The 16,439-nt window shown below is 41.3% G+C and overlaps 2 long non-coding RNA genes across 7 annotated transcripts in view; both read right to left on the bottom strand.

Moving 5' to 3' along the window:
* The window catches only part of LOC135188577 (uncharacterized), a 228,745-nt gene that overhangs the window by 181,712 nt on the left and 30,594 nt on the right, over window positions 1-16,439 (bottom strand). The window lies entirely within an intron of this gene.
* On the bottom strand, window positions 4,359-8,781 carry LOC135188579 (uncharacterized). Its single transcript, XR_010307750.1, has 2 exons — window positions 8,702-8,781; window positions 4,359-4,675 (listed from the first exon to the last, which is right to left on the bottom strand). It is a non-coding gene; the product is annotated as an uncharacterized LOC135188579 (long non-coding RNA).

Raw genomic sequence — 16,439 nt, 5'->3', positions numbered from 1 at the left:
TGCTGAGCTGCTGCTGGTCTGGTGGGTCAGACCATCTCTCTAAACAGCTACCCAAAAAAATCTCTTCTCATTGCTAACTCTTTCATGCTTAAAGGGGAACAAGACAAAGACAGGAATTTCCCCAAGCATATTGTCCATGATCTTTACATGCTCTGTCTAGCACTTAGTGAAGCTGAAGCTCGCTCTTGGCATGCAATTGTTTAGGTGGGACAGTTTAGCATAAAGTTTTCCTAAAGAAATTCACTTCAGCTTCAGGTTGGACAGGAATGATAAGATTGTTGCATGTCAGGATGGAGACACCTTGCAGAGATAGGCACAGGGCTCCATTTTCAGTCACGTTTACCTCTGCCTACACATCCTACACAAGCTGGGACTACAGCTAGGTGTTTGCATAGCTAACTATAAGCCTTATATACATTTACACATTCACTTATGCTTCCAGATTCTTGTATAATCACATGGTACTACATGTTTTCTTAAAAACTATAGTTTCTGGGTGTAAGGTGTTTGGGAACTTGCTGTTAATTCCAAAATGGCTCATTAATGTTTCAGAACAAGACACCTTACAGAAAATAGCACACAATTCTAGGGGAAAAAAATAAATCTTGAAATACTCTTTTTTTCCTCCCTTCCACCTCCAACACAACATTTATGGCAATACGAGGTCAGAACTGCTCCTCTTCGTGACAATTAATAGTTTGGTTGTTTGGTTTCACTCCTACACGCAGACAGCAAAGCTAACTAGCTATTCTCATTGGTTCCTCCAGCTTTGAAATCAGCTTGTATTATAAAAGTATGTCTTTGTGACATGCAGAAATTTATCCACAAGAAATAAATGTTGTTCTTAGCATACTTCTGTACAACATTTATTTCTGAGAATTTAGAGACATTGCAGTTCTTCACAGATTTGATAGCTTAGTAATCTCAGAAACATCTCTGTTGAACTGTCTACACTTTTAGTGTGTCTTTGGGTAACGAGACACTGAACAGGCTGCCCAGGGACATCATGGATGCCCCTTCCCTGGAGGTGTTCAAAGCCAGATTGGATGAGGCCTTGAGCAACCTGGGCTAGTGGAAGTTGTTACTGTCCATGGCAGGGGTGTTGGAACAAGATGAACTTAAAATCATAGAATCAACCAAGTTGGAAAAGACCTCCAAGATCATCCAGCCCAACCTATCACCCAGCCCTATCCAGTCATCTAGACCATGGCACTAAATGCCTCAACTTCAAGGTCCTTTCCAACCTAAACCATTCTATGAATCTATAGATCTTCAAGAGCAAATATAAGGAATAGTATCTAAACTGCAACAAGCACAGAAGTGCTTGTACTTTAGCCCACGTAGATTCATGTGTGGGAATGATTATCCTCAACTTTTCATGTCTTTGATGCATTGTGTGAAAGATACCCACAAATCTTAACCAAAAGTTTCCTACATTAAAAGCACAACCAAGCAGAGGAGCCTGGTATTCTGGCTATGGAGTTTTGCCTGAATGTATCCCCATGTGAATACTCTGCTTTGAATGATGTAACATGAAAGGATCGTCTGCATTGTGCAGAAGTTTTCTGTTTCCCATTACTCATACTTGTAAATGTGTCTGTTTTACAGCTTCCTAAGAAATGAACAAGTCTTAGCATCAGAAATATTATTAGCACATTTTTAGGCAAAACAAAACAAGCCAGTCGTTCCAGAGTATTAATTCTTTCGTGCTTTGCAAAGGCTCACAGTCCTGTATAACATTTGGATGCATTTATGCAATTTATTAGATTCCTCACAAAAGGTAAAATTAGCTCTTTTCCCACTCTGACATAGCATTTCTTTGGAAGCCCCATAAACTGTGCTGCTGACAGACAGTGGAAAGTGGAAAGAAAGACATGCAAGTGCCCCAGATGTTGGAACAAGAAAGAGGTGTCCAGCAATTAGCACCAGGGACTCCAGCTTAGCAAGCAATTCTCATCACAGCTGTGGTATGGAAGAAGTGTAAACTTCTTACATCTTTTATAAAAGATGGACAATTTTTAGTGTGTGTATATAGGGAAGAAGTTATAGTGATAAATCTTCAATTTACTGTAGACTAAGAAATTCCTCCTAAAGGCTTCTTTTGGGTCTTTCCACTGAAAGCAGCAAGATTCCAGAAAGTTTCAGCTACCTTCAGACCTCCAACCTCTTTTCTTCTCAAAGTTGGTAGAACTAACTCAAAGAAGAGTGACAAAGGTGTTCCCTAACAATGAGGTGTCCCTTAGCAATCTGGGGAAAATCTAACCACAAGACAGCAGTTTCTACACTTGACAAAAGATTTCAACACCAAGTCCACGTAAGCAAGGAAAGAAATGTTTGACCTCCTCTCCTTTGCAATGGATCTAGGAGATATCAGACTTCCTTTTTATAAACAGGATTTCACTTGCACCCTTTGGGTACCTCACAAGCACAAGAATGCACTTCCTTCGTTAGCCATAGGAGTATGAAGACTGAACCCTCATCATCCTGTGCACTCAATCTCACCAAGGTCCATTCATGTCAGCAACTGGGAAAAAGCTTCCCACTTTCTTGATTAATAAAGCAGTATCTGCTCTTTCCTGCCTGCAAGAAACTGCTGTTTTGGAGCAATTACTGCAATGAGTTACCTTCTTCTTGTCCCCTGGAGTTCAGAGTTAAAGTTATTTATAATGAAACCTGGCAAATGGCTCCAGCTGCTCATGAGGAGGTAACTCAAGAAGTGAAGCATAGTTTAAGGTGAAGTTTCACTGGAAAGCACAATACCAGTATTTCTGCCCTGCCCCCATCTTGTGCTAATCAGTGGAAAAATATTATTCACTTTTGTGCTTTGTAAGCAGAGATAAGTTGCTTTTGTGTATTATACAGCTTTGTACACTTCATCAAACAAGGAGAAGAAAAGGAGTCCAAAGTTCTGCAAGGCTGCCTTAAGGAGTATCCCGACATCAGCAGTTATCATGCATGCCCCATGCTACAAATGTCTTTCTCCTCTCCACAGAGACATCAGTATTGCAGGGCTGAAAGGGACCAGTGACTACCCAGTGAAATTAAGGAGTGCTGGACTTGCACTCATCCCTACAAGTAGTACAGCCTGGGAGTGGCTCCTAGGGAGCCTTAGTGTGAATGCACCTCTCCCGAGATGCATCACTGTGCGCAGATGGATTGTTCATTTTCTATACATGACTCACTGAAAGACCTGTACTGAGCATCTGCTACCTGTAAGTAGATTGAGGAAGGCAGAAGCAGACTGTAACCCACGAAGAGGCCTTCCAGGGACAAAGCTGAACATATGGGCTTCAGTAGCTATCAGGGTGGTCTGCCTTTACACTAGAAACTAAAAACTGCACATCCTACAGCACAATCTTAATCATAGAATGCTTTAGGTTGGAAGGGACCTCAAAGATCATCCAGTTCCAAGCCCCTGCTGTAGGCAGGGACACCTCCAACTAGAACAGGTCACTCAAGGCATCATCCAACCTGGCCTTGAACACCTCCAGGGAGGCAGCAGCCACAACCTCCCTGGGAAACCTGTGCCAGTGTCTCACCACCCTCACTGTAAAGAACCCTTTCCTAACATCTAGTTCGAATCTCCCCTCTTTAAGTTTAAACCCAATACTCCTCATCCTGTCACCACAAGACCTTGTCAATAGTCCTTCCCCAGCCTTCCTGTAGGTCACCTTGAGATACTGGAAGGCCATTATAAGGTCTTCTCAAAGCCTTCTCTTCTCCAGGCTGAAGAGCCCCATTTCTTGTAACCTGTCCTCATAGCAGAGCTACTCCAGCCCTCTGAGCTTCTTCATGGCTCTCCTTTGGACTCTCTCTAACAGTTCAATGTCCTTCTTGTGCTGGGGCCTCCAGAACAGTACACAGTACTCCAGGTAGGGTATGTGTATCTTACTTGGTTTTAACCTGCAAAGCTACAGCATAATATGGCAGCAAGATTAATATAGGCCTTGGTGACCTTTAAAACTCATTTTCATCATGTGTAATATTGGAAGAATGAAGCAGATCTGCATATAGGACCAAGAAGAAAAACATCTTGAGAAGCCAAGAACACCACTCTTCAGCTGTCTACCATCTTTGGTAGTCAGAAAAGGACACACTGAGCTTAGTTTCAAGGACCAAAGACAATCACAGAGCCTTTAGTGCATTTAGGTCTGAATGGCACCAAGATGAATGCCGCCCAAAAAGGGGGTAATTTCTCCCATGCTGCCCTGGTTAATGAGCACATTGACTCTTAAGTTTGCTAGATTTGATCTTTAACTTACTTTTCAACAATTTCTGCTTGTAGCTACTTTTCAGCAGCAGTGGTTTATCGTCAAACATTGCTCACAACAGGGGCTGACAATAGTCTGGAGCTTGGCTCGGTCTATGTTTTTAATAGCAGTTGTGTTTTTATTCCAAATGGAAGCAGTAAGATAGTTGTAACCGGAACATCCACAGTAAAAAGGGGGTCACACAAAACATGCCAGACCTGTCTGGGCAGGTCTAATTTAAACACCAGCCTTTTAAGAACGGGACTGTCTTTGAATGAGATTTCTTTGTACTTCTGAAGACAGCACACACCCTTTTCCTGTTGCTTGATTAAACAGCACTTGCCCAATGAATAGATCTTGATCAGGAATAGAAAATGCATGGAGCTGTCCTGGGGAAAATGTGCTCAATCCTTTCCCAGACTCACCTGTGGGAAGACACATATGGCTATATTGGACACACAGACATTATCAATCAGTCCTCTCATATAGGGACCTCTTCTCTGTCACATGTCTGTGCCTTTAAAGTATTTATTTTATGCATTGGAACTTAATAAAGCATGAACACCAGCAGAAGCCTCTCACAGAAAGCTGTGCTTTCAGATTTGCCTTTGCCCTGTGTCTGTTCTGGAGGGCAAACACAAAGCAATATATGCACTGTTTGAAGAGAGACTACAGTCTAGAATCCACCATTGCTATCGCAGCAGAAGTCCTGAAATGCCTAGATCACTGCTTTTGAGATATGGATCCTCCCTTGCTAAAAATAACTCTGTCTTTGCTGCATGAATAATCACCTCTCGTCTTGTTCCCACTCACCCATGAAAGCACAAGTCAAAGAGAGCAAGGCAGTGCTAAGAAGGAGCTGGTTTTCATATGCAAGGGCAATATTAAAAGTTTACACTGCTCTGCTTCCAGGGCTTTTTTCCTGTACTAGAAACTCCAGAAATGAGCCAGGATCTTCTCAGTGATGTGAGATGATAGGACAAGGCAAAATGGGGTCAGGCTGGAGCAGAGGAGGTTCCGCATAAACATTTTCACTGTGAAGGTGGACAGAGCCCTAGAACAGGCTGTCCAGAGAGGCTGTGGAGTCTCCCTCTCTGGAGACACTCAAAATCTGCCTGGATGTGTTCCTGTGAGACCTTCACTAGGTGATTTTGCTCTGGCAGGGGTGTTGGACTAGATGGTCCTTTGAGGTCTCCTCCAACCCCTAATGTTCTGTGATTCTGTGTGCAATATCAATTTCTACAGCAAACTCCTTACAAGTGCACTAAATCCACACGTGGGAAGCATAAAACCCCTAGTATAAATACATTCTTGTTAGATTTTGAGACTAGGACTTTTAAAATAACAAACAACTGAAAAGCAAGAAAGTTTGCTGCCCAGGACATGTATCTGGATTAACTCTGCTCCAGTTCTCCTGATTTCCTTGGACAAGTCATCTAGCTCCCAATCAGTGAGTGATGGGATCCCATGTCAGGTACCTCAGTTCCCGCTAACCTCAAGACTTAGGTGCTTCCACACATTTGAAAGTTTCACACTTCAGCTCCATTGCTATGAAGTGTAGCAGTGAGCATTTCTCTACCCTACAGCTGTATCAGGAGGGTAAATCTATCTGCATGTGCTTGTGCACAGCATACATGGACAACAGCTAGGTCAGACTGCCCCCATCTCCAGGAGTGACTCACTCCAGGAGAAGGTGCTTGCATTTATTTGGAAGGACAACAAGGTATGACTCAATGGATCAAAGCAGTTTATCAGTACTGAAATCAGCATCTAATGTTGAATTCTGAACTCCTTTCTGCCAGTTCATTTACATATTAGAGCTTTACATGGCTAGTATTAGCTGAAACTAGACCCACTTGACAGGCAGAATGGTTAATTACATAATGATGAAACTTCTACAGTTGCTCTGGTAAATATTTTACAAAATGGAAGTAATTTTTACAACTTGTTTCTTCTTTCCTTCATTGTGAATTTAGATAATTTTTTTCCTTAAGGCCTAAAGAGATCATTTTGAGTGGATGGGAAGCACTTTTCTACTATCCTCTCTCCAATCAGGCACTCTGCTCTCTAGGGTGAGGAGGATCAGAAGGTTGACCACGCTGCAAGAAAAGGCATTTTAACTGGCCCTCAGAATATTATTTTCTGCTATATAAGCATCTGCCTGCCTCTTTAGAGGCACCAGATAGAAAAATAGGGTCTGTGGCAAATAGGGATCATTGTGCCAAAAACATTCTTTAACAGCACTTTATCTAGCTAGGCTCTTGTCTCCTGGTGCTTAGACAAACAGTTTTCAGATTATGTAAATAGTTGGTGGATCAAATTTCCCCTGCTGCCACACCCAACCAGCCTGAATCACCCAGAGGAAAAAAAAATCAACTTTTGTCCATTGCTTTTTTACCAAAGTACAGGAGTTGCTATGTTACCCTTTTCCTACCAGCAAACAGATTTTTGACTCTCAAAGTGTTTTTTGTACAACAGCTCTCTGCATAGTGCTCCTTAAAAGTTTGATCTGGTTAAGAGGAGGAGTGGTGAGTATGAAACAAAACTAAATGCTCAACAAGTGCCTTTACCTTCTGGGCCTTATGTTGTTACTCCTGTGAAGGAGTCAAGTTTCTAGACCAAACACTCTGAGGGCACCTGCCCTTCTGCAACCTCCTTGCATGCTCTAGGTGCTGGACAGGACTAAGCCAGATACTTGCACGGGCAAATGCAAAGGTCATTGCAAAAAATAATCCTGAGAGCTCATCTACACATTCTTGCCAACTGTCACTAGTTGGCCTTGCTTTTAGGTCAGTGGCAATTATGCCTCTGTGCTGAAAAGTGATGGAACAGGAAGCAGCCTCATGACCCTTCTCTGGCTATGCTATCACTGCACCACTGCTACAATACAGCCCAATGTGCCTGCTGACTGGCCAATAGTTTGCCTTAGCTTTGACCTATCTGCTTCCCTGCTGCAGGAGCCAAGAGACCTATCCTTTATCCTGTTACAAGCTAGAGGAAAACTCTCTCCTGAGGCTGGTGTTGCAAAGACACAAGTACAGCAAGACTGAGGAGAAGATGCAGGTATGCCATTTGGTCAGCTGATACCTGAGGAAATCCAGCAATAACTTTTGGAGCAGAACCTTCTTTTCAGACTCAAACTATACTAGGAAGAGAGATGGCTTCACACATTTCTTTTAGCATTATGTTGTCTCAAAATGCCTCAGTTCTAGTCTTCATAATTGCCTATTGGCCTCTGTACACTGCTGCACTGCTACTTTTGGCTTACAGGATCACAGAATCCTGCTGCTTTTAGCTGCTAGCAAGCACATTCAGAATGAGACTAGTCAAGTGTTCCCAGAGATCACCATTCTCTGGCCTTGTTCATCTGGACCCTTGCCCACATCCCAGCCATACCCTTAATCCTACCCCCAGCCCAACCTCTGCTTTGCAGCTGCTATAGGAATTCAAAAGAACTCTGAAAAACAAAGCACCGAGGTCTGCATTCTCTATGGAAACCTGAATGTAATCCCTGTTACATCAGCAATTTACCTAAAGTTTCCAACTATCAAGCACAAAACACTTCAAGAGCCAAACCCTGCGTTGATGAAAGAAGGAAATTTGACCTGGTAAAGTTATTCCTACTTATTGCCCATTAGAAATAAAGTGATGTACATGAATTACTTCGTAAGGGTTTGATTTATTGCAGGTGAACAATCCTATTGTCAGGCCACATTACTTCATAGTTTAGTGTATATGCTGAAACCTTTTGTTTGTTTAAACTCTTTATAGACATTCTTACATAGTTTCAAATAGTTGAGGTTAAACAGTTGTAGATACACGTGCATTTCCAACTGTGGTACTGTCTCTTTTCCATTGCTCTTCTAATGTTTTGTGTGACTCTCATGTATGCATTAGGGGCTTTTTACATGAAGTAAAAATTTGGAGAGATCCTGAGACAAATTCATATATTTTTTTTTATCAATTGCATTTGATTTGTATCACTAAGAGTAGTTTTGACCCTGTCATAATACTCATAAACAATGTGCAATATAAAATGTGTTGTCAGATAAATCACTGCAACATATATTTTAGTCTTCATGGAAGGTGCAAGTCCCAGCTCTTTCCACACAGTTTCTAGGAGAGATTTTAGCACTACTATATTTTGAAACATTGCAATAAGCAGGAAATAAACCTTCTAAATCTCAATAAATTAATAATAACATTAAAAGGTCAGTAAAGGAAGATGGCAAGTCATTATCTTTTCTTAGTGTGAAGGACCACCCTCATTAAAAAACTTACAATTCAGCTGCAGAAAGTAGCAAACAAACATCCAGGGAGTTTTTTTTGGGTGGATGACCTCTTTATTTTCTAGTTTGGTTTTTTTTTTAGACAGTCTCAGTTTTAGTGAATCACTCTTAGGATAACTGCTAACTTAGACTCACCAAATGCTTTTTAAATGGACAGCATACCTTGGGAATCAACATCATAGTGAAACATCCCATACATTTTCAAGTCAGAAAGCCATGGCAAGATCCATACTTCAGGCCAGGCTAAAGATTTAAAACAAACAAGCAAACACGAACACCCCTAACCAAATTGAAAGAAAGAAAGAAAGAAACAAACCAACCAAAAAACCAACCAAACAAAAAACTCCAAACAACAACCACCCCCACTAAAGACCGCAAAGCCAAACAAACCAACCAAGCCAAAACAAGCAAAGGGAAAACAAGCAAAGAAACAACGCACACAATGTGAGAAGGTAATGTCTCTAGGTAGATCCCAATTATGAAGCTGGTCGTGATCAGTGTCTGGAATCATCTGGGCTCTGGGGTGTGCTTTGCAGCTTTGCTACAGGTTGACAAAACAGAAGTATTCAGGGAAAACGCTGGGGAAAACGGAAGGGCACAGCAGGGGAAGGGGACGCATGCAAAGAGGAAAATGTAGAGAGCAGGCAGCACGGGGTGGGCAGGGACCTGGATGAGCACACATGGCTGCTAGGTAGTTCATGACTGAGGCTGCTGGCATGGTGCATGCTATGGGAGTTGGCACAGGCTGTAAATTAACTGATGTGATACATAAATCCCCAGCAAAACTGATTGCACACACCCAGCTGAAAAATGTAAGTAAACAATAATTCCTGTCATATTTATATCTATTACTTCAAGCTCAAGCATGCTTTAATCCTTCATTTTATTTGATATCATTTAACTTATCCAACACATATAAAAGGATATGTTCTCCTCCTTAGACTGCCTTCAACTTTCTATGAAACCAGATTTAAGGAGTAGGCCAATATTTGTATAGCAGATAATGCCTAAAAGGAGGCTTCCCTGTCTAGATAGGCAAAGAAAATTCCCATTTCAGACCTTCAGTACAGAATAAAACATTGTATGCTTAGAGACTTGCAGTCTGGCTTCAGCCACGTATTTGATATTCCTTGCATGCATCTCTTGTGTCTGAAAACTAAGGACTATATGCCAAAAGTCATTCACTTTTCAGATGTGACATGTCTAGAAACGCCCCCATCTTTGAACAAAAACAATCAGGAGCATTGCACTCTTGTAGAGCTTTCAAACAGTTGTAAGAAATACAGGGTTATAAAGTCCCCTATACTTCAAACAAGAATAGACAGACTGACAGGGAACAGAAAAGAAGTGGAAAATAGGAAAAACAGTTAAACAAATGAGCCTGGGGAGCTGGGTTCTGTGACTGACTCCACTTCAGGTACTTTGGCCTTCGGCAAGTTACTTATCTTTTCTGTCTCAGTTTCCTTGATGTTTTAAGGAAAACACAGCAACAAAATGATGAGCTTGTAGAAGTCAGAGACCAGCAACGAGTGTAGAGAAAGCATCTTCAGGTCACAGTTCAGAAGAACAAAAACTGGGGAATGGAATGATGGTATCGACACTTAATGAGCGAAGTTTCAGCACTTGCTCCAGCATTTGACATGGCTCTATTATCACAGAGCCATCGAAAGAAGGCTATATTGCTCTGCCTCTAAGGGACTTATCTTCTCACCTGCCTTCTATGAATATGATTTCTCATCTCATGAGTTTGCATAATTGTGCATAATCACAATCAAAGTGCTGCACACTGCTGAACTGGCACCTTTGCCTCTCTATCTGGTTATCACCATGTTATCTCAGCATGGCCAATTTTCTGCTTTTACTTCCTGCAGGCTGAGCTGGGAGTGTGGACTGCATATGTTTTAAATGAATATCCCCCTACTTACTATCTGAATATTATCACTCTAGAGAACTTTGTGCAGCAATTCAAGGTTCATTTCTGATTTCAATCTTTGTTAGCAGTAGCTTTACATGCATACTCAAAACTTACATGGAGAGCTATAAAACGTGCAGCAGATACTTCAAGTACTTTACTTAAGCCTTCTAATAAATTCCTACTTCATTCTAGGGCATGAAAATATTTGTGAATGCATAATATCTGGCTTCTTTCATCACAGCAGTATTCCAGTTGCAGAAATAGTCACAGTTCCTTCTTTTTTTTCCCCTCCCATCTTCTAAAAACACAGCTACCTGCACACACCAAAAAGAAGATTTCTATGGAATGGAAGACTGTAGACTTAAACCAGTCTACTTTCAGATAATCATAGAATCAGTCAGGGTTAGAAGGGATCAGAAGGATCATCTAGTTCCAAACCCCCTGCCATGGGCAGGGACACCCTACCCTAGATCAGGCTGGCCACAGCCTCATCCAGCCTGGCCTTAAACACCTCCAGGAATGGAACCTCAACCACCTCCCTGGGCAACCCGTTCCAGGCTCTCACCACTCTCACACTGAAGAACTTCCTCCTCATGTCCAGTCCTTAAATCAGTCATCCTTAAGATGATCTAAAATCCCATGAGATTACAAATGGTGTTACAAAGATCTCAATTTTAACAGAAGAAGCTATCTCTGTGAATTAATGTTCTGCACACAGCTGGAAAACTATATTGCCTCCTGAGCAGATGCATTGCAGAAATAACTTTTAAGGTTAAATATTCCTGCTAAGGGTCCAGTAATCACTTGGCTGATTTCCAAGAGGTATTACTTTAACTTATCAGTATCTGTTTCATCAATGCTCTTAATGCTGTGATGAAGCAGAATTTCTAGTATCTTTGCAGTGTTTCTGAAGGGAGTATTGAAAACTCATTTGGGAAAAGAAAAAAGAATCCAGATTGATTTTAAATTACATTTTCTAAGGAAAACTCGCATGGTGCAGTACTTCTAAGATCAAAGGACTGGACACAATGCCCCCCTCATGTTCGGTGTGGAGATCTGACAAAAGAGGTACTGCCTTGTTATTAATTGCTCTGACTTTACACTCAGCAAGTCCTGACAGCACAGAAAAATACAGGTTAGAACTCAAGGACCATATTATCAGAAATATGAAAATGCAGCCAAATTCTTTGCCTGAACTAAGCCTCCTACACCAGCCTCTGACTTTTCAGTAATGTCTAACTCCTCAGATTTCTGCTGAGCACAAATGGCAGCAAGTAATAGAAGAAGCAGGACAGTGCCTTTTTGATGCCTAAAGTACAAATGCTGATCAAAACTGTCTTTAGATGATATAAACACAAAATTTTCTGAGGCATGGTTCTGGGCATAGAATAGATCGAAGGGAGAAAGCAAGAGAAATACTTTTCTGAAGACGAGACACCAGCAATTACAACTTAAGTTTTGACACATGGACTGAGAGAACTCGCAGCTGTCCAAACTGTATCACGAGCCTGACTGCTTCTCCCTAATTGTAATGAAAATATAACACCTTTTGAGAGCACTAATAGTGATTTGTAAAACCCTGGTGTGCAGCTAGCCATCACAATCCTTGTTTTATAGACTAAGCTTTTTATTCCTGACCTGTACTGGGACTAGGCATGGATCTCAAGGCCCTGGGACCCTGCCTGTGTTTCAAGCATAGGGCATCTCACCTGCCCTGAAGGGCTCCTCCATACATCTTCCTGCCCTTAGTAGGGGCAAGATAAAGGTAGTTTCTACACAATTTTCAGGCATGTGGTGAAAAGTCCGTTGGTGGGAAGTCTATCATCCAATGTTTAAATTGAACAAGGTATTGACACAGGCCATCGACCCTCCTTGCGTTCATCTCATCGGCAGGGAGAGTAAACAATTTGCTAAGAGAGCATTTTATGCTAACAATGTTTGTGTGCACGTTTGAAGAACTCCCCCTTCATACTGCTGCTGAATGACTGTTTTTCTCCCTCCCTATCTGGATTGGTTCCAAGGCCAGGATTATAACTGCTCTTTGCTAAGGAACAAATTTTAACTATTGCTACTTCATCAAAATCCTGCACCAATGCATTTAACCTGTTTATCAGCCAGCAAGATGATATTTTCATATTTGCTAGCCTGAAGCTTCACTAAAATTAAGATCAACCAAGTACAGCTATAATAATTATCAATTTTCATTCTTGGATAACAGCTTGAAATTGCCTTCAGGAAAAAGGAGGGTCCTGTGCTTTGGATGAAAAAAAGAAATAGATATAAAATTAACTACTCATTCTTCCTCAGGCTAAACATGTGGTTAAGCTTACTTAAATTATTCAACAACTTTACAGGTTGCATCCCTATTTGCTTTAGCTTTTAGGTTAATAAAAGAGGGTTTTTTTGTTTTGTTTTTTTAAAAGGCTGTCAGATATATTAAATTTCATTCTCAGCCTTCACTCCTAGCTGTCCTATACTAAATTACTTCCTGTAGCCAGATGAAAATTGTACCAAGAGAGGGGAAATTTGAAATACTGCTGGAAAAAAAGGCTTTCAGAACTGCTGAGGCCACTGTCACTCACTGGATAGAATACATTTTTAATCCAGAATTAAACAGACTATTGGTCACAGTGGAAGACCTTTACCAAAGCAGTTTACTGTTAGTTGACAAGATAATAGTTTTTCCTCAAACAACATGATAAAGGTGCAAAGAGAATGCTTGCTGATTGCAGAAATTAAATGTTTTGACCACATAAAATTCCTGTCAAACTGAGGTGAACAAACTGTCTCCTGCAAGCTTCTGGGATTTTTTCCTTTCCACAGGCTTGACACAAGTATGAGAAAGAGCTGGTGGCCTTGTCCCTCAGCAAACTTCTGGCTGGGCATCTTCCTAACTCCTCTAGCAAGCAAAAATTTTATGCCCTCTGTTTAAGAGAGCTCACAAAAGCAAATGCACTGGGGAGGGGAAGGGAGGGGAGAGGATCAAAATAGAAAGGTAAAAATAGTAATGAAACTGTTCTTCTCCCAATCTATATTTCTGTTTAAAAAAGCCAGATGATTGCTCTATTTAGATGCAAAATGGAGTTCCTTCTGTCACTGGAGAAGACAACCCTGTTTGGGTCTTTCTAATCTCTTTTTGCTTGTGAAGATTTTCCATTGCACACATACCATTTTTAAAAGATCCTACCAACCGCAGTGAAGCAAACACATGCAACTCAGTACTGAAGTAATGACATCTCTGGATTGCTTAAAGCTGTACAAAGATTAAAGCATCTCAGCTCTACCTTGCTCAATCTGCAAGATTGCAAACTCTTACTTTAAGGCACGTGTGGTACTGTGTTGCATGGGACTGTGTATCCCAGGAAAAGGTCAAAGAGGCTGATATCCTGTTGAGCAACATTTTCTATGTCTGAGACAAATGTAGCATCAGATCAAAAGGGAGTAGGCTGAGTAAAAGGATCCACTTGCTATCGATTTGAAGACACAAGAAAGACAAAAGCAATTTCATCAGGAAAAATTAACACATATAGATAAGAGTTGGATGGCGAAACTGTTTCAAGATGTATTGATAAAACTACTGCAAACTGGTAAACTACTTATAAAATTTGGGCTTCTCTTTTTCCCCAGTGAAAATAATTCCATGATACAGTGAATCATTTGCAATTTCCAGCCCTAAATGGTTTCTTTTTTTTTGCAACAGATTTTCTTTGACTTTTTTTTTTTTAATCAAATTTGAAGCAGTTTAGATTGAACCAATACATTAAAGCATTTTAATAGTGACAAAGTAACTGCTTTCAGGGTTCTTGTTCTTAACTAATAAAAATTCACATTTTCCAGTTTTCATACAACTGAAATTAAAGCAGAACCACCACCTCATTTAGTTGTCCTTCACAGCCCACCCCACTGCACTAATGCATAAGCATTGCTATTTAACCCCTATGTCCATAGGGGAGAACAACATGCACCTCTACAGAGCCTAATAGGAAAGCAGAAAACTTTCCCACAGGCAGGAGTGCACCACGTCTGCAGCTGTATGAGTCTGTCCTGTGACTTTCCACCTTACTTGGTTGAAAAATGAGACACAACGTTTTGGTGTTGGGAGATGACTGCAAAGCAAAGGTTCCAATTCTTTCTGATGCTAAATTCCGGATAGGGACAGCAACCCAAGAAGACGTCTGGATCTACAAACCTAGCTGTTTATTTATCTTGGCAGCTATGTCCCAGCTAGTGCTCAGCAGCAGAGAGCAGTTTCCTTCCCAGCAATATGCCAAACGCACTTCTTGCTGATTAAACTGCATGGGTGAGAATAATTCCACTGTGCTCGACTGGAAGAATGAGAGGCACCTTCGGGAAGATTATTCATAAGCAGAGCTGTTAAGATGCAGCTCAGCAGGGTTTTCCCCCCCTTACTCCACTTTATGAAGAGTATTGGGCAGCAATTAGAGACACCCTCAACAGCTGCTCCCACACCATTGAGAAGCCACCATCCTGCTGGGGCTCTGAAACACGGCCCTGGGATTGTAATTAACACACTGCTAACAGCTCTATTCCAGATCAACAAGCTATGACCACACTCAGAAAAAGACACTGGCCAGTTTAATTTTCACAGTCATCAAGACATGTTACAGCAAACTAAAATGACAGTTTACTTGGAAAATAGTTGCTTGGCAATCTCTTAATGAGGACATCACCTTTGTCTTTCTGGGTCCTCACTGGTAGTTTGCTAATGTTTGGTGGTGGTACAGCATTAAGGAATTAACAGGATAAAACTCTGTTACATCAGTTATGATATAGCTGACACAACAAGATGTTCAGATAGTAAATAATCCACAATTCATTCCCTCACTGGGGCAAAGATGCCTTATTCTGTATATGTCATAGTAAGACATAGTGTGTACCCACTGATCAATACCTTATTTAAGACTCCCAGCCCCAATTTTAATAAGGATCAGTCAACTGAACATTTAGTTCCAGTGAATACCTTGACCACAGGAGATCAGGGCATAACAACCACAATGCAGCCTACAAACAAGAGCCTTTCCATGACAGTGATTTCCCAGGAACTTTCAAACATCTCTTTTGTCAAGTCCCCTGTGTCTAGAAGCACAGACACACTCAAGCTTTTGTAAATTAACATAAACAATGTATGGAATCAAGCACAGCATTAGGATTCAGGCCCCTCTAGCTACCTGCAAATGTAGAGGAAGTTCAGGATTATCAGCACATAATTGTGGAGTTGGGGGAGCCAGCCCAACATTTGACTTTTCCTTTGCTTCAGACTTCCCTGCATATAGAAAGAGTAGGTGGATATGGCAAGACAAAGTATTTATGTATCAACTGATGTCACATCTGACTGCAATTCCAGATTTACTATTACAACTCTTTCTTCATCTAGGCAATAACTACCTGCCTGCTAAAAGGCATCGGATTCTTTTATTGTTAAAACGAAACCGGACCTGGTACCCTGGGGCAACTGATTTCAATCTCCAAGTTCATATGGTTTTTCTTGCTGACAATACTGGTTTGAAGGAGAGCCAAAATGCCAGCGGCAGCTGCCCTTGCTGAGAAGAACCTTGAAAGAAGCTACGATGACTGTTAATAGAGTACGCACACACATGCACATGATTTTCAACAATAGACTGGCAGATTATAATGGTTCCCCCAACACTTCACATGGGATTACAGACTGGCAGATTATAACTGGTTCCCCCAACACTGCACATGGGATTACAGACTGGCAGATTATAACTGGCTCCCCCAACACTTCACATGGGATTACAGACTGGCAGATTATAACTGGTTCCCCCAACACTGCACATGGGATTACAGACTGGCAGATTATAACTGGTTCCCCCAACACTGCACGAGATTACAGACTGGCAGATTATAACTGGTTCCCCCAATACTGCACATGAGATTGAAGAGAGTAGGATATAGGAGGCAGTTTGTGTCCTATCATGGAGAAGACAAGAACCTTTGAGTTTG

The sequence above is a fragment of the Pogoniulus pusillus genome, chromosome 29 (assembly GCF_015220805.1).
Source record: "Pogoniulus pusillus isolate bPogPus1 chromosome 29, bPogPus1.pri, whole genome shotgun sequence".
Classification (NCBI taxonomy): Eukaryota; Metazoa; Chordata; class Aves; order Piciformes; family Lybiidae; genus Pogoniulus; species Pogoniulus pusillus.
Note: the sequence above shows the minus strand (reverse complement) of the source record. Positions and strands in the feature narration are given on the sequence as shown.